Genomic DNA, 18,338 nt, shown 5'->3' with positions numbered 1-18,338 from the left:
CCGCTGCCGGGGAAATATCTAGCCTCTCTACTTCATGTCTACTGATCCCGCTTGGATTGTACCGATGCCGTCAAGACACTTTGAAGCTGCTGAAGAGCAAGGACTTGGCTGCAGAGGATCTAGAAGGCATCCACTGCATCATCCCTTCGCTGTACCTTTTAAGGTTCCTTTGGGGCAGTTCACCTCTGCAAGTCAATGTTTCCAAATTTCTGTGGGCAGCATTGGTACCTTCAAAAAAAGAAAAAAAAAAAAAAAACAACCAAAAAACAAACAGCCTCAAAGAAACAGCTGCTGAACATGCGGAGATCTATTTGCTCCAACCGCAACGAGCAGGTCTGGCCTTGGAAACAAGTCGGATGGTTACCTGACACAGCTCATTCTAGACTTCCATTTTATTTGACACTATGAGTTAGAAAATTTATTTTTAATCTCTTAAATGACTAGTGAGGCTGTGACCTCAGCACATGACTCCAAGTGTTCCTTCCAGCGTAGACCCACTGTGCCGCTGCTGCAATCCAGAGGGTGCAGAAGGGAGCCTGAAAACAGAGCCAAGCGCCACCCGGGCACTCAGAGCAATAACGGAGAAGAAACAGCAAACTCCCTGAGGACAGAGATAGTCAGGCTGTTTTGATGGAAACTTTTGGCTACCTAATCGGTACCAGTTTGACTGCTAAGCGCAAAAGGCTGATTATCTGTAGGTGGCCAAGCTTGCTCAAGAAAAGCTGCTGCGGTTACGGATCTGAAGAGCTTGTGGTTCTTCAAGACGGAGGGAGAAGTTACCACTAGAAGAGCTTCGAGGTAATAGAGCTAGTCAAGATAACGCTGTTGAAGGGAGGTGTCTCCAGATAGTCCCAATTTGGCTGTACATCCCACAGAGGTATTCACTGCTGCTCGTGCTAACGTTATCTCTAGAATTATACTAATTACCAGCTTTGTTATGCTAAACAATCACTTTATTCTGGTAATGCTGGCGTAATTCTAGATTAATTAGCTCAGGCTTAATCGGACCTAAGGGAAAAATAAACTGAGAACACACTGACAAACAAGCATGATTTAAATTGTAGAGTTTGTTTTCAGAAATTGGCTAATAATATATTTTGACTTGTGCTATCACTGATGCTTTCACATTTGAAAAGCCATTTCCTTCCATTTCTTCTGATTTTCTGTGCATAACTTTATGAGAGGAAGGGCAAGAAGATCAAGGAATCTTTAAAAAGGAGAAATTATCATGAGTTATCATCTTAGTTCAATCCTAAAAAAAGGGCCTAGCTGTGAATCTGAACCCCAAACTGTCCCATCAAAAAGTTTTTCAGCTCCAGAGACTGGTTCCAGTTTCTCTCTCCACTCTGCACATCAGAGTTCGGTAGATGTCAATTTTTTCTAACTATCAACTATTATAAATCCGCCTTTGAGCTGCTTCCAATTGATGACTGTGTTAAGAAGTGGCAAAACTTTTCTCACAGGAATAGTTTCAATGCATTTTGAGGCCAGCTAAAACTCCACACGCTCCTTCTCAGCCTGCTTGCTTCCTTTCCCCCTCCCCTTAAATGCTTTATTTTTAAGGTCAATGCTTAATTCTGCAAGGAAGTTAAGTTTTCAAATAAGCAAAAGAAAAATAAACTACCTGCAATGAATACGCTGGGGCTTTTCAGTGCTGCTTTATTTTTGTTTTTCTACCAAAAGAAAAACTAATTGTTCCACAGTCCAATTGCCTTGAGCTTTCTACCTTATGAAACCTCTGTTATTAAGCGGTTCAGTTGTCAGAAGGATTTAATCCCTAATCAGTCTTTGCAATCAGATCGTGCAGACTGCCAGACAAATGCTTGACTTTAATTCACTACATTTTATCTTGATGTCTGTCTGCAGCACCAGATGCAATGCACAGGGAAAGAAACAATGCTCCATCTGGGACACCTTCTTGCATTTCAGCTTTGCCGTTAAGTTTCATCAGCTAACCATGGTTTTGTTTCCTTCTGCTCTCCCAACTGAGATTTTAACAGTTGCTCTAATTAGTAGTTAGACTTGTTATTGAACTTAGTTTTCATATGATTTTAACTTTCCTTAACGCCTAAACAAAGTCAATGTGCGAATACTATTTTCCAGCTAAAGTATCACGCTTCCATTTGAAAAGCTCTTTAACCTGATGTTTGTGCTTTCCTTATATTTTCTGTATTGGTCATTACCTGCCTATAAGCATCATCGTTTCCCCCCACCCCTGCTTTATAGCATGAACTATACTATTTCAGTATTCAGCTGTGGGTGTTCTGGTTTGTCTGCTTTTATGAAGCTTGGAAAAAAACATTTTTAACCCAAGAAAATGTGCTTTACTCATGCTGAAACATGAATCAGTGTTTCTTCTCTGGGTCTTTAAGTTCTTCCAAGTCAATTGGTCCAAATCAATTAATTTTCCCTCTCCTGACCCTACAGCTTGCTCTTGAAGTTAATTCCTTAAACTTTATTTCACATGCAGTTATAGTACATCTTTGAGTCCACAGATGAATCTGAAGGCATACATGTAGTTGCAACCAATGAAAGTTGCATGGCTGTTTGCCACATTTTTTTAGTTCAGATGTTCTTAGAGGTGTGTTAGTGCGTAAACATTATTAGAGCTTCATCTGGTGGAACCACATGGCGAGATGAAGAATTTAGATTTTATGTAAAAACTGTTTCTAGCTTATATAAATTAAAATAACCACTTTCAATTACAGCTGATTATGCAGAGAACCTGAGATGAACCTCAAATGTATGAACAGTCTTTGCATCAGACTCCTAAAAGTTGGTGCTCCTCCAAGACCGGATTCGTTCATGATGTGGGTCTGATGCTACTGGAAGTATATTATTCCTTGTACTTTGACTTGTGTTAATATAACCTACACCCATAATTCAGATACAATTGATTTGAAAACATAGTCACCATGACGATGAACAGTGTAAATGTCAAAAGACTTTAAAAACACTCCCTTTTCTACAACATGAATCTCTTTCCAATTTCAATATTTTTCATTAACAGTGTCTCTCTTCTATCTCTAAATCAGCTTCAGTTCTGCATGTAATGATCACCCGTTATCAATATTTTATATATATATACACCCAGGCCACAGTGTCTACTCAAAATTCACTGAGTCAGTCAGCAAAACTATATATTTTTTTTTAATTAGTCCTATAGAAGGGTGTTTTCTTCTTTGTAACAAAAGCATAACTTTGGGGCCACCCATGATTTACTACATTGTGAGAAAACCAGACAATAATACTGTATAAAAAAACTCCAGTATAACTGAAAAAGATTATACCAAATGACAAAATTCAATCCTTCAGTTTCCAGAGAAAACAGCCAAAGTGCTTTAAAACCCAAGATTTCACTGGGATTTAGTGTCTATTTTAAAGTCATTATAAACAGCAGTGAAACTTCCACAAATTTTACTCAAGATCACATACAAGTAGGCAAGTATATCTAATTGCATATACAACTGACGATCTGTAGAAATGGAAGGAACCAATCATGTACCTCATCTACCCAGAGAAACAGAGAAAATAAAGTACTTCTGCTTCTGGACTTCAGGGTTAGTTACTGAACTGTTGGCCTGTTCAGCTGGATATTCTGGCAACATTTCATTACAGATGAAGCTCTTTTCTATAGAGAGAAACAGTGTTTGCTGAAACGTTCATTGTTTCTGCTCATTGAATTTCTGTCACTACAAAGGAAATGCAGTTAATCTTTAATTTGCAATGAATTTAGTACTTTCAGATTAACGAGGAAGAGACCCATACAGGCTGTAACGGGCTATCCATGCAATTTTCCTTGTGTTCTCTCGCACCTCGTGTTACAGCTTAGCCTGAGCTTCTGTTTGTGAAGGTATCTCACTGTTTTCTTAATAAGCATCCTTGGCATCTAATCTAGTGCTAGGATAGGTACCTGTGGCCTCACTGAGCTGTGAAATGAATCAGACACAGGTAACAGCTTTTCTGTCATCCTGGCATGAATCAAAAATGCCTCAGTACCCAAATGCTGACAGCCATAATTTATTCTTCAGAATTTGGGGGAAATGTGCCACTGAACACTCAACTTTCCCTTAGGAACCCCAGCACAGCCACCAGAAGTGAAGAGCCTCAAATATTAAACTTCCTATTTCAGGTGCTGCTAGAGGGAAGAGGGGAAAGAATGCTGAAGTTCGAACTTTTGGGAGGTGGAAAAATTTCCTTCCAAGTTGCTGCTTATTACAGCAACTGCTGAAAAATGGGGCTTCTGTCTGGGATTGGAATGCCTGGGTGCCACACGTCGTGGTGATGATTCCTTCAGCTAAGGGGCTGGAATTCACCGGTGCATTAGGAAGTGAACAAACTGGCAGCGTTACAGCGAGTAGGCTCAAAACTACATTCACGTGAATAGCAAAGCCTTATAAGCTTTTGCCTGATGCTCAGCCCCGTGCTTCTTTAATTTTAACCTTTAAAAAATTGCAAAAGCAAATGTGAAAGATTCTCTAAACCTTCCTCCGCAATTGCCTGTGGATGTATCATTTTCTTTTAGCTCACCTCCCCACCACCCCTTTTTTTTTTTTAAATCTTTTGATGCCTCATATTTTGAATCACCAGGAGCAGAATAAAATTAGTTCTGAGAGAATAGAGAGCAAGGTGAGAAAAAAGGTGGGCTGCATGATATGATTATGGACCCATGGAAACATGAGAAATGAGTCACTGAAATCGAGTGATCATAAAGAGATGAGATAAAACAAAGAGGAGAAAAAGTAGTTGAAAATGTTAGTATGTTAACTGAAATATGTTGAAAAGCACTACTTTAAAATAAACCAATTAACGATGCCTACAAATTAAGTAAGGTTATGTGGTAGTGCAACATTTAAAAAGAATTTTTTCCCCCACAGAAGTACAGTCTTCAGATGATCACAACCCAGTAAGAAAATCACCACCAGCAAAATTCACAGAGGAACATAAAATTACTACCAATTAACAGAATTCAGATTGCTACTAACAACTGCATAAATTGAATGTAGGGAATATAATGATTACAGCTTCACCTTTCAAAAAATTTCATGTAAATCCCTTATGTTGCCTCAGACTCTAAGTATTGAATGTTTGCTACTGCTCTTTAATAATCTCATAAATTGCTTTGGGGTTTTTTGGTGGTCAATGGAAAAAAGAATAAACAGGAAAGCCGATATAAACAGTAGCCTGGTGGTTAGCGCACACGCCTGGAAAATTAGCATCAGTTTGACTCCCTTCCCTGCTGAGGAAGGTCAGGCATTGCTTTGACAAGTTCTTTAACCATAATGCTATTTTACATAGGGCAAGTCAATGATCCTTCCCGTCCTCCTCCTTACCCCATCAGCTGGGTTTTCAAAATAAAGACATCTATTATAAAAGGTCCAATTGCATCAGTTATGTCAGGATTGCTTAGAGCCAGGCTAGAGCTATTCAGACATCAGCAGCACGTGGACCCCAGCATAGAATCAGAGAATCATAGAGTCGTTTAGGCTGGGAAAGACCTTTAAGATCATCGAGTCCAAACGTCAACCCAACACCACCATGCCCACTAAACCACGTACTGAAGTGCCTCGTCTACGCGCTTTTTTAATATCTCCAGGGATGGTGTCTCCACCACTTCCCTGGGCAGCCTGTTCCAATACCTGACAACCCTTTCAGTAAAGAAATTTTTCCTAATATCCAATCTAAACTTCCCCTGGCACAACTTGAGGCCATTTCCTCTAGTCCTGTCACTAGTTACTTGATAGAAGAGACCAGCACCCACCTCACCACAACCTCCTCTCAGGTAGTTGTAGAGAGCGATCAGGTCTCCCCTCAGCCTCCTCTTCTCCAGACTAAACAACCCCAGTTCCCTCAGCCGCTCCTCATCAGACTTGTTCTCCAGACCCCTCACCACCTTCGTTGCCCTCCTCTGGACACGCTCCAGCCCCTCCCGGGCAGAGGGCTAAGTTTATTCATGTCAGATGACTCTCAGGCAGAGACCTCCTACATCTGGTTTTAGACATTTGTGTTCCTCTTTAGACGTTCCTCTCTTTATCCAGAGAACTTCTGCTTCTCTCCACACCAGCACTCCCTGAACACACGGACATCCTCTTTGGACAGGAGCTGAGAGAGACATAATACAGAATCCAAGATGTACGTTTCCACGGAACAATGATCTTTGGTATGAGAAGGCATCAGATCACACCCCAGCGGATACAAAAGTGAAGAAGTGAAGTTTTCTGTGTATTTGATGCTTCTGTTTTAAAGTGGATTTATAACTGGTAATTCCTTTGAGCCCAAAATCATGGTGATGAAATCCAGGGGTAAATGAAATCTTGTTTGGTAGAATTATCCTCTATCAGCAAAAAACAGGTCTGTTCTCATTTGCAGTGAACTGAACAAGAAATACACTGATGCCTGTTTAGGAGCAGGATTATTCCCCCAGTCAGACCATGGCAATACAGAGACTTTCATAGTGGAGCTGCCCCATCAGCTGGTAACTAAAGACTTTACTCCTTTCTCCCAAGAGAAAATAAAAAACAATAAGTGAGGAATGACACGGTTGTGGAAAATGCAAACTGAAGCATGCCTGAAAAATCAACTAAAAAGTGCATCACACTTGTGCAAAGCATTGAAAAATCACACTTCTGATCAGTCAAATCTTGCAACACTCGTAGATGCTCAGTGATGTTTGCAGGTTACATTTATGCAGCCCTGGGAACTAAATTCAAGCACTAATCAGTTCAAACCTTTGAAACTTTTTCTTTCAGGAATTTTTCATGCAAACTGTTCATTGCTTAACCAGTAACAAATATTAACTTCTTTTTTAATAGAGAGGGACCTCAAGAACATCCACAGAAAACACAGTGCTCCCCACTTTTCTCGGTAAGGAGATGGATTCTGCTGAGGAAAGAGCTGCTACAGAACCACCCGGTCAGGAGTAATGAATATCTAATCTTGTGAGTGCCAACAGAAACCAAATGAAAAAGAGCTGTCTGCCAATAATTCTGAAAATGATCAAGTGTAGTGGATTTTTTTCTCTTAAAAAGAGAGTTGGCAATAGTCTTGAAGCCTTTAAAACCTTACAAAACATTGCATTGCTAAATGACCTTGTTAGCTCAAAGCTTTTCTGTAAACTATATGTTAGTGGTGCCAACAGAGACATCATATAAGGCATCTTTTGTAACATATTTTATCTTACGGATTTCAAATGTGGACACTAGACATTTAAAAATAATTTTAAAAGAGCCAAAGCAGACATTCACTTGAATATGTTTCAGACTATGCAGACAGGAGAATAAAGATTCTTAATTTTAAGAAAGGTATTTAATAAATTGGATTAATAATTTAAAAACAAGAAACTTCCTCATTATTGATGACATAAGACATTTAGAAAAGGATGGATTCATTGGAATATAGCTAATGAGCTCATTAATGCTCCAAGTAGAGCAGGGTTTAATTGAAATCAATTACTTCACTCTCTTATAAAAAATATAGATCAGTCTCACGTGAAACAAATATCCATAACATCTGCAATCAGAAAGAAAGTGGTCTCAATGGCTTTTGGGGATTTTATAGCAGATACAGAGACTATGCTACTTTGATCACAGAAGGGGAAAAAGGTCCTCGTCTCCGTATCCTCCTTGCATGTTTTTCCATCACTGCATTTTTTAGATTTAATTTAGATTTCTAGAACAATTTATGCAAAAAAGTGCAAATAAATTTTTCCCCTCTACATTGTAGAATATAATTGTTAAGACAAAACATATGAAAAAGTGTTTTGATTTACAGATTAACTTTGCTTTTTGATATGTTTGAAAATTTTGATTTGCTGACTGAGAAAATGTTTCCCTTTACAGGGAAGGAGTGGAAAAGTACACTATTCTGTGGGCATTAAACAACAGACAGCAAAAACTGAATCCAAGGCAAATCCACTATGGTAGATTAGCTTCAATTTTCTTAATAACCAAGTCATTAATGGAATCTAACCCCATCTCCCTCATCTCCCCATGCATGAGTTCTTCCCCGTGCGGCGGTCTCAGACACAGGCTGCCGCTGAACAATTAACCATTCAAGTAATGGCCAATTTGCTGTGTCCTAAGACAACCTGGTACACACACCCATAGACTTAGCTGCTAGGAAGCACTTTGTGCTTTTCTCGGTGAAAAAAAAAATAAAAATCACTTTCTTTTTCACTGGCACTGCAAGATGTGTTCAGTCCTTGCAGCAAAAATTTAAAACCTTGAAACGTAGCCTTTTTGTAGTTAGCCCCAGCTGTACAAGTGGTTCCAACTGTTAAAAGCCTACACTATTGCACAGCATCTCCTACCACCGATACTTTTATTGCCATCTGTCTTTCAGATATTCATGGTTAAAATGACTTTCCCTCCATGACAGTTATATGGCCTGTTTTACATGAGACACGAAGAGGCTGCAACTCAGCTGTGTTTATACAGGAATAAGGATGTTTAAGACCACCTTTTTTTTTTTTTTTTTTTTTTACGCTGGTGAAACAGAACCAAAGGGTTCAACGGGGTTATTAAGCCTTCATCCTGCATTCAGCCCACACTCATACAGGCAAGTATGAAGTTTGCTCCAGGCTTGTAAATGGGGCAACGAGGCCACGGTGAGGGGCAGCAGTCTGTACTCAGTCAAACACCAGCTGATGGCTCATGCCGTGGTACAAGAAGGGGATCAGAGATCACGCCGGCATTTTTGTGGTCACGGTCTGATCTCTGTCAGCTCTTGGGGCAATGCAGCTCCAAGGACATGCTCCTTATGCACAACACAGTTGTGCCAGAGTGAGCGCTTAGAACTTGCTTTGATCTTTCCAGCTCATTAATATTCAAGAACTTCAAGGATCACAGAAATAAGGTGTTTCTTTTTCACTTGATCCATGAGAGTCTGAGACAAAGACAAAGCGGTAAAACAGAGCATCCCTCCTTCCATGCAGCTCACCGGGCAGGTGACAGGTGAAGTTATATCCATTAGATTCTGACACTGGAAACCACCCAAAGTACATAGAGCAGGCAAAAATTCAGCTTTGACATTTCTGCCTCCCAAACAGAATGATTTAAAATTTCCTTCCAAAGCAGCCAGACAAAAGGCATGGAAGCAGTAATTACAATCACAGCCTGTGAAAGCCAGGTGGGGATGGGCTAGGTGATTTATCTCACTTCAGGTAGTAGGAAGAAAGAGAAATCGAATCTCTTTCCACCAAGAAAAAGGTAAGAAATTGGCTACACAGGAGCATTAACAGTGCAAACAAAAAGAATGAGCTCAGGCAGATTCTATTGTTTGACTGCTTGGGGTTACTTTGTGCAAACTGAAATCTCCCCCAAAAGCAGCAGTCTGGATGATGCTCAAAGGGGCACTCGGAGACCCCCTGCTCCGGAGAGAGCACCAGGCTGCTTCTGGCGCTCCCCAGCCCACCGGGAGAGAGATGTTTTTATTTTCACTTCTCATTTCTATCTCCAGCTCATGCAAGAATGAAGTTACAGATCTGCCCTTTCTAAAGCTGCAAAGAGACAAAAACAGAAAAAGGAACACTGTATACAGACGGCACAAAAGTAGAGGAGGTTGCCCAACTCTGCTCCTATAGCTATAGAACATAGAAGTGCTGTTCAACAATTAAAAATAAAACCTACCATAAAAAGCAGTTCTACCTCTACAGCCCATCTACGAGAAAAAGTTATCAGGAGGCATCCTTGGGATGAAAACCCTGTCTGCTCTTGCTGCTTTGGTTTAGGAAGCTTCTTGGACCGCTCTGACCTCAGAGTGATTGCTGCTGTTCATTATTTGGCCAGAACTATGCCCACAAAAGTAAGTCATTTGCGAAGTGTTGTTAGACTCCGATATCTCTGAAGCTGCAAGCCTGAAGTTAGGTATCATGAACTTGTATGAGAATGGCAAGGCTACTTTAAATGGCAGCTCTTGATGTTGAATGTACATCTCCAGTTCCGTATTTGCTCTCAATTTGCTTACAGGTGGCTGTTCTCAGGGGCAGGAGAGGATTGCAATGCATGGGATGCAAACTCAGGAATTAAAATGACAAAGCTCTGATCTCTGACATCCAGTATCATTTCATGCCAATTTGTAGCAGCAACTACTGCGATCCATGTCCCTGTAGAAATGCATGGTGCTTATCTTCACAACATGAGTGGTTTTGACCTGTAGCAATTACAACAGGGCATACTCATTAATACTGGATGATACATTTGCACCTTGAAGCCAAAGCATATTTTCCCAGCAATTTGCTAAAGAAACTATTGCCTCAGAGCCTTGCTGTTTCCATCTCACACTAACATATTCATGGATTCCATACTTCCAATAGGAACATCATAGCCAAGGCACAGCAGGTCTGGCTTACCTTTACTTTTTGACTTGCCAGTTGTTATTGCAGAATATAATGACAGGGCTTAAATCTATTTCCCAATTTATAGGTTAAAAACAAATCAGAAAAAACACTAGATCCAATAAAACTATGCCTGTTTGAAAGATATATAGTGACCTGTATTGTATTTTTCAATGACATAACAAGAGGCCAGGGTGTTTTCTCATGTTTACTGGCCCACGTGGGTAACAGTTGCTGGCTTTCTCAGACACGCATTTTAGCAACTTCTACCTTTATTACAACCTGATTTCTTCTAACAAGAAATGAAAACTTGATCCTTAATTACTCTGTAATAAAAACAAACAAAAAATCACAGTCCCTTTTGCAAACTTCACATCTTGTTTTATTAGGCAACACTTTATAAAAAAAGAAGATAGTACTAGTAACAAAAAATAATAATAATTATTAATAGTAATAATAATACACTTGTCCTCAATCATTGTGGAGCAACATTAGCAAGACTCTAAATATGTAAAAGCTGTTACATTAATCTGTAATACTTCTTAGGAAAAAAACCCCAAACACCACAACCAAACCCAATACCTGTCTTGTTCTGCAATCCCTTTCAAGTTTGCAGGATAATTCTTACTTTAAACGGAAATAAAGGAGTTGAGTCAAGCCCACTATCATGAACATTATTCAATCTGTACTGCAGGAGAATCCATAGCTCAGAAAGCAGCAAAGATTTATTGCTGCAATGGATCAAGCTTTTAACACAAAAAAACCCTGCTTTTGGCATGACTTGTTAGCTTTAACATGTTCACTCTGTATTGGCTCATAGGTGGAACATTTAATGTTTAACTGATGAACAGAGAAGAAATGAAAAAAATGCAAATTTTGCAGTATTTGCATAATTGCAAATAATATTACACATGCATCAAAAATTATCCTTGCTCCCCACTTCTCACAGGAGTGCAGGGGATTATTGCAACCAACTCCCCAATAATCCCTGCACTAATTTTGACCCTGCAGCATGACCATACCTTCAAGTTTCCTCCAAAGTTCCAAATTTTCCCTAAAGCTCAAATCCAGTATTCAGCAGAAGAATTACCCGGTCCCTAATCTAGATTCTAAAATCTTCTTCAAACTTGTATCCTCCTGGGCTGTAACACCACCAGGGAACGGCACATCTGAGCATCCTCCTGCCACCGCCCCCCCGACACGCATCCAGCTGGCTCTCGAGACCCCACCGACACCAGCGCCATGCAGCTCGCTGGGGAAGTTCGATGCTTGTCAGTACAGTCCGTCTAGGAAATTCTCAGTTAAAATAATTTTTATCAAAAAAGAAGCCAAGTCTGCCAAAAAGAAAAGGATTTGCAAGAAGAGTTTCCATTCATCCACCCTGTATTTGCCATTCAGGCATTTGGAAATGAAAACATTTTCCCCTCTTGTTTGAAATTATGTTCTCTCTTGACATTTTGGGACAGGTTTTTTTATTATTATTGCCACATACTAAGTGGTCAAAACCAACATGAAATGTTTTGAAATCTTAAAAAAAGGTCTCAGTTACCCCAAATTGAAACTTTTTTTCTGAATTTTTGATCTGCAGACAGTTCAGAGGTCAACATTCTTTGTCCCTCTGTGAAACATTAACAATTTTTTTCCAATTTGGAAATTATTTGAAAAAGGGATGCAAAGCTCTGTCCACCAGTCACTTACTCTCTGACCTGAGTTTACTTCCCATGGGCACAGATAGTAAAGTCCATTTCTGTTACAGAAAACAATACTAGGAAATAGGGGGATAACGATAAAGTCCTATGGCTGGCTCAAATTCATCAAGATACTTAATGAGACTTTTTTATGTACATTGACTCCCCCATACTAACCTAGGGCTGCCCCTATTAAAGCATCTGGGGTCAGCTTCTAGGCACTATTTGGACTCCGATTTTATACAGAAGTATGTGTTTACTCAGCACGCTGAACTAATTTGAACTTAACTTGGTTACTTTCTTCCTCAGAAATAAATCTGACTACATCTCCTGTTTCAAAACATTTTAGAGGTTAGTAAAATATTTTAGTATTTTAGTTGGTTAAAAAAAAACCCCTGTCCTAAGTAAATGATGTTCCTCTGTGATGCATAATGAATGCAACAGCATTCCCTATAATGAACCATCGAGGTCTATAAACTGAATGTTGCTTAAATGAATTATTTTCTAGCTTCTAATTCATAAATCAAAGCCTAATAAGTCTCTAAATACAGCCTGTATTGTAGAGATTACAGCATACATTAATGATATTAAAATACAAGGGCAAAGTTCTGTTGCAACTGTTTCTCCATCTGTCATAATTTCCGCTGAAGGGTAGAATATTAATAAATGACAAACCAACCTCAAAACCTTTCCTAAAACGCACAGTCCCAGAAGGGCATTATCAAGATTCATTTATAGATTCAGTGACAAGACAAAGCAGCAATGCAGAGTGTTTCTTAGACACTGAGTTTTACTTCCCCCAGGGATGCTTGGGAATGCCATCAGTTTTCCAGGCCTGGTAACAACCCGACGTTAGCCTGCATTTCCACCCAGAATGGGCCAATAACAGGTTTTTGGACTCAAACTCCAAAAGTTATTTGGTCACCGATGTGTCCCAGACTCAGTGAGAACCAGGTATCCAGCACACTTAGGGTCCAAGCCCTATATTCTGCAGCAAATTAACTGTGTCAAGAAACAAACGGTGCAAAGAAACACCAGGAAAAGATGAGCCAACCCCTATGACCTGCCAAGGGTCTTAATCGCAAAGTTCCTTATTGTTTCAATCAAAGGACAAGAGCTAACATCTTCTCCAGAAGTCCCTGTTGCGGCTGACACCGGACATCAGATGGTGAAATTTTTTCAGAAGGAAGCTTCTGTAAACACTTCAGAAATGCTTTGCTAGCTCCCATTATCCCAGGTCCATATTTTGCCTTCTTAAACTGATAGCGTAGCACAGTTAAGGCAGTATCTATGAGTTTTATCCCAAGGAATTGTACATAGCAATTTTTATTTTTCATCTGTAGCTTTTTAAAGCTGACATTCTGGAGATGCCTGCAAAATAGCTGCTTGAAAGCCACGCAAAACTCAAACTGTCATATACTTTTTGACATTAATCTCATTTAAATGGAAAAAAAATCCAGTTCCACTTCAAAAAAACCTTCTCATGCAGCAAATATGCAAGGTTTGGGGATATTTTCTGCCTCACAGGGCTCATTCCTAAATTTCTGATGAAATATAGGAAGAGCTTGAGCCATTCCTCATTCCTTTCGGAAAGCTTCTGTCACCTCCACCAATTTAGAAAGGTGAGTCACCAGCTACCTCCCTAGCAAAAACTAAATTTCCTCGGTGATTTCTCGCACCTGCAAAAGCTGTCTCTGTCCACATGCGGCTTATATAAGGCTGAATGGCTACTGTCCAATTAGCTTTTGGTTATCTAACCCTCTTCCCTAATGCAGATAAATGATTAAGCACCTCCATAATGAACTACCTATAGGGTACTCTGGCATTTTCACGGCCGCTTCTGGGTCTGATGCACACCACGCCTCGGCAATTGAGAAAACGGTTTTACTCGGAGCGTGGACAGGCTGGGCAACAATACCTGCTGCTAAAACTTACTCATCTCTGTGCCAAGATGTTCGTCGGCTTTTGGTGCTATTTTTTCTTCAAGTTTCAGAGCATTTGTTAAACTGAGCACTTACACCCATTTTAGGCAATCTCCCTGCTAATCCTCCGTGTTTTAGTTGTATTGCTACCATAGTATCATAAATCTACTCAGTTCTTGACTTGCAGTTGCAGAGAGCGATAATACTGATGTTAACAGAAATCTCTACTGTTGACATATATGTTTTCGACTTTGCTAGATGCAAAAAATCAGCATTTCAGCTCTGCAGATCTGAATGCGTTACCTTGGCTATTGATTTCTATCTGTAACACTCCCCTGGATTTCTCACTAGATTCCGAGCTTCCCAAAGGACACATAATTCCGTGTTACAGAAAATGCCATACCAGTGTGGTTCCAAACCTGTTCAAAACCTGGGTGTGTGAGAAATCCCACACAAAATCCTGTCTTTGTATAAAAAGAATATAAAATAGATAATTTCACACATCTAGTCATCTTTTATAAGCATTCCCACATTTATTTAAATTACTTGGTTATATTTGCACAGCACTTTGAAAATGAACAGTATGTGAAGGGATGCAGCAAACATATTGGCCTAATTTGCTTTCTTGTTTTAGGCCAGGCATAATGCTACGGAATTCAGTGGGGTTGTTTTTAATGAATGCCAGTATAGGAAGAAAGAAGTAGGCCAAGTACAGGTATGTTTTATTAAAGCCTCTGAGCTCCTAGGAACACAGCAGTATTAATGGCAGTATAAAATGATATATGAGATTCATTTGCAAAAGAAACTTGGATAAAATATATGGAAGATATAAAACCAAGGTTAATAGTCCACAGACAAAAAACAGTCATAATTTTCAAGCTGAAAAGGTAAGGGTGCTTCAAGAGCTTCTTTTTAGGGAACAAAACTGTATAACATCTTCACAAATAACTAAGAGAATATACACTACTATTGTACTTTTTATATTCATCAGGTCTGATGATAATACCAAATTACAAGAGGCCAGAAGAAAAGTAACAGATGCCAGGAAATTGCATAAGACCCTTAAAGTTTCAGAAACTGGACCTGCACTCTTGGATGAAACTCAGCACTGTTTAGGGGCAAAAGAAGTAAAAAAGAGGTAACTTGTTTAGAGGACAACAAGAATATCCATGACAGGACAGATCTGCAATACACTGGTCAATGTGCCTCTATTAACACCTACAAGAGCAGAGCAAAAACACACTCACCTGTTGCTTGCAAAGACTCTCTGACTCTAAAAATGTAACGTTGTCACCCATATTTCTTCTCTCAAAGTGCAAGATTATTTTATCGTTCCAAGGGATAAGACTGCAAAGAGAAGATAAATTAATGAGCATGTTGGCACTACAGAAAAGTAACAAAACCTGGCAATAATGCACAGGCAAATCGCTATGACATTATTTTGAATGCTGCTGTCAAAAGTTCATTGATTTTCTGCTTTTAAAAAGTGTGTGTAATGATTCCATTTCCACCTTATTCTTGGCTCATTAAAATGAATACTTTCACATTAAGAAGGTTGGATCATCACCCTTAGAGTGTATGGATTTGAAAATAAAAATATCTCAACCTTTAGAGCTAATGCATGCCCATATTTTATAGTAATGGTGCATAATGAATACGGTATCTACCCAAATTTATTCTAAGCTACTTTGTTACCACAAAGAACTTCAATAACTCATATATATTAAAAGTTACTTCATTTTATAGTTATTTGGCTTGCAAAGTCAAGCACTCAAAAAATTAAATAATGCCTAATTTTCTCTGAAGCCACTGAATTCATTCTTTCTCGTGCAATTCATATGACAGGATCCTATGTGTGAAATAATGTGTGATTAGGTACCACACACCTAGGTTAGGTGTATACGTTGTAGTACCAGTACACAAATGTGTAAGACAGCAATTTAAGCGTGGATAAGCAACAAAAAAAAAATCTTAAATACAGTAGGAGCTACATGTGTTGAGCCACGTAGACTAATGGGTTGGCAAAATGCAGTAGAAGATGATGAAAAATGTGACTGTTTTCACAGAAACAAACTGGCCGCAAATGTAAACTGAGCAATTTATGCTGAGTATGACAAAGTTTTTAATCATCAGAACCAGGTGTAATTTCAGGAGTCTCTCTTCTGCAGGAGAAGTCAGCACAAAAACCTGAAAAATTTTAAGCTGGATCCTGGTGTGTTTCTGAAGAGGCAGGCGGCACTGTCACTGCGGTAACATTGACTCGATATGACAGCAGTGGAGAAGTCTTCCAGCCTAGATCCTGTGATCCTAGGTTTCTTCTCCCTTCTTTTGTTTGTGCTTTCCCATTAGCTCGCTTTCCTCTTGTGCTTTGGAGAAGTGTGCGAGTCAGTGTGTTAATCATATTATGCAGCAAAGTGATAGCAAAAAGCAAGGAAGCAGGGTTCAAACACTGAAAAGCCTCGCCGCCTAAGTATCTTCTGATCTTGACTGCTATCTCTAATTGTTACTGTCCATTAAATGTATAAATTCATTAACAGCTTTTCAGCAATAAATAATTAATAGAAGTGAGATGAAGAAAACATGACTGTAATTAACTGCAGAAAACATCCACGGAAGCTAACTGTTCATAACAAAAATACAAACCGCGTCTCACACACCGGCACTTGACACAGTCTGATCTAGAAGAGCTGCTCTCAGAGCTGAACTTAGAGCCCTAAAAAGTTGTTTTCATTTGTACAGAAGATTAGGCCCTTCATGCCACCACATAGAAACCACTAAATTAAAACCAACATTTTTCAAGACTGCCTGGATGTTGTTTGCTCAGCCCAGCTTTCTTACTCTTGGCTCCCAGTGATATTTTCTATAACCCTTTTCATGTATATTGCCCAGTTCAAGGTTATTGTTGTTTTCCAGGTGGGACCTACTTTATGTGGCTACACCCCAGGAGTGACATGACCACACTCTGTCCCTAGGAGGTTTTAGCATTTTATGATCTGTTTGCTATTTAGTCGTCGCACAGTGTGCTCTCCCCGATAGTAGAATTTACAGGTAATATTCAGTGCCAAAGATGCCCCATAAATATGATGGACTACATGATTGCTATCATTGCATCTTCCAAGCATAGCATCAGAACAAGTGCTGAAGACAGGCTCATAGATAACAGGCTCTCTAGGTACATTTCACTAGTGTTAACTGTGACAAACGCTATAAAATCAGCAGCGAACAGGAGGTGATTACCAGTCTGACATTATCAGTAGAATCCTGGATCGCATTCGGCACAGAAGTCTATATTTCACGATAAACTGTTTTTCTTTCATTTTCAGGCTGAACATCTCAGGGAATGTTTCAAATACAAAAAATTCTCAGAGACGCCTATAAATATTACTTGACAGAATAAATACAGTGATCATCCTTGTTAATTATTGTTTTCTCTGACTCCAAAGACCCAAATGTGATTTACCATTGAAACACACTCTGTTTTCTGCTCTGCCAGCAGAGCTTTTGTTTCATCTTCCTGGCTCTGAAAGCTCCAAGTTTCACAGCAACAAAAATTTTCTCATATGTAGAGCTTGAGAAATCCCCCCCAAGATTTTCTGGCTGGCAGACCTGTAGCATTCGCCTGGATGCTCGGGGCTGTCTCCCAGCCTCCTGTTTATTTACAAGTGACTTCTCTTTCTTTGTACAACTGTTCTGTGTTGCATTGGCTTTATTTCTCATCTCTCCCTCTAAACTATTTGAATGCAAATTTAGACATGCATATGTATATACTTTATTGTGTAAAGTTTATATACAAATACATATATGTATAAATATTGCATAGCATACTATATAATATTAGAATGCAGACATGTATAGAAAACCAACTGAAATGACCAAATTTTGACATCTAAATGCACCAGACTAGGCTTATGTAGCTTACTGTATACAGCACAGGATTTCCATCCAAAATCTTACCAATAATTTTTGGTCTTTTAGATCAGTTTTGCTAAGATATTGACTTAAGGAAGAAAAGTTTCACACATGCCTTGTTTGCCATATGAAGTATTCTCAGGCCCATTTGCTCTTCTATAAAACCTGCCTGCACATACAGTATAAAAAGGAACACCACAGCCATTTATGATTTATTTCACGATATGCTCTCCAAGTTTTATCTGTTCAGGTGAGATGCAGCCTTTCACATGCAAGTTCTGGAAATCTGCATGCAAGTAAACTCCGGCGTTACCTCTAAGGAGCAGAGGAAGCACATAATGTGAATTGGACAGAGAATGTGTTTCTCCTGAGAGAAAGAAATTAACAGCCCTCTCTACCACTTATCCACCAGTCCTGAACAGTTTTATATGTGTGTATATATATGCCTAGAAGCCCAAAGAAGAAGTACAGCAGAAAGCAAAAAAA

General features: G+C 39.3%; 1 long non-coding RNA gene across 1 annotated transcript in view; it reads right to left on the bottom strand.

Annotated features, from left to right (window-relative positions):
* Positions 1 to 18,338, bottom strand: part of LOC142030399 (uncharacterized) — a 91,089-nt gene that overhangs the window by 35,386 nt on the left and 37,365 nt on the right. The window contains exon 2 of the long non-coding RNA XR_012650179.1: positions 15,191 to 15,290. This is a non-coding gene — a long non-coding RNA (uncharacterized LOC142030399). The remainder of the gene's footprint in view (positions 1 to 15,190; positions 15,291 to 18,338) is intronic.

Source organism: Buteo buteo, chromosome 4 (assembly GCF_964188355.1).
Source record: "Buteo buteo chromosome 4, bButBut1.hap1.1, whole genome shotgun sequence".
Classification (NCBI taxonomy): domain Eukaryota; kingdom Metazoa; phylum Chordata; class Aves; order Accipitriformes; family Accipitridae; genus Buteo; species Buteo buteo.
Note: the sequence above shows the minus strand (reverse complement) of the source record. Positions and strands in the feature narration are given on the sequence as shown.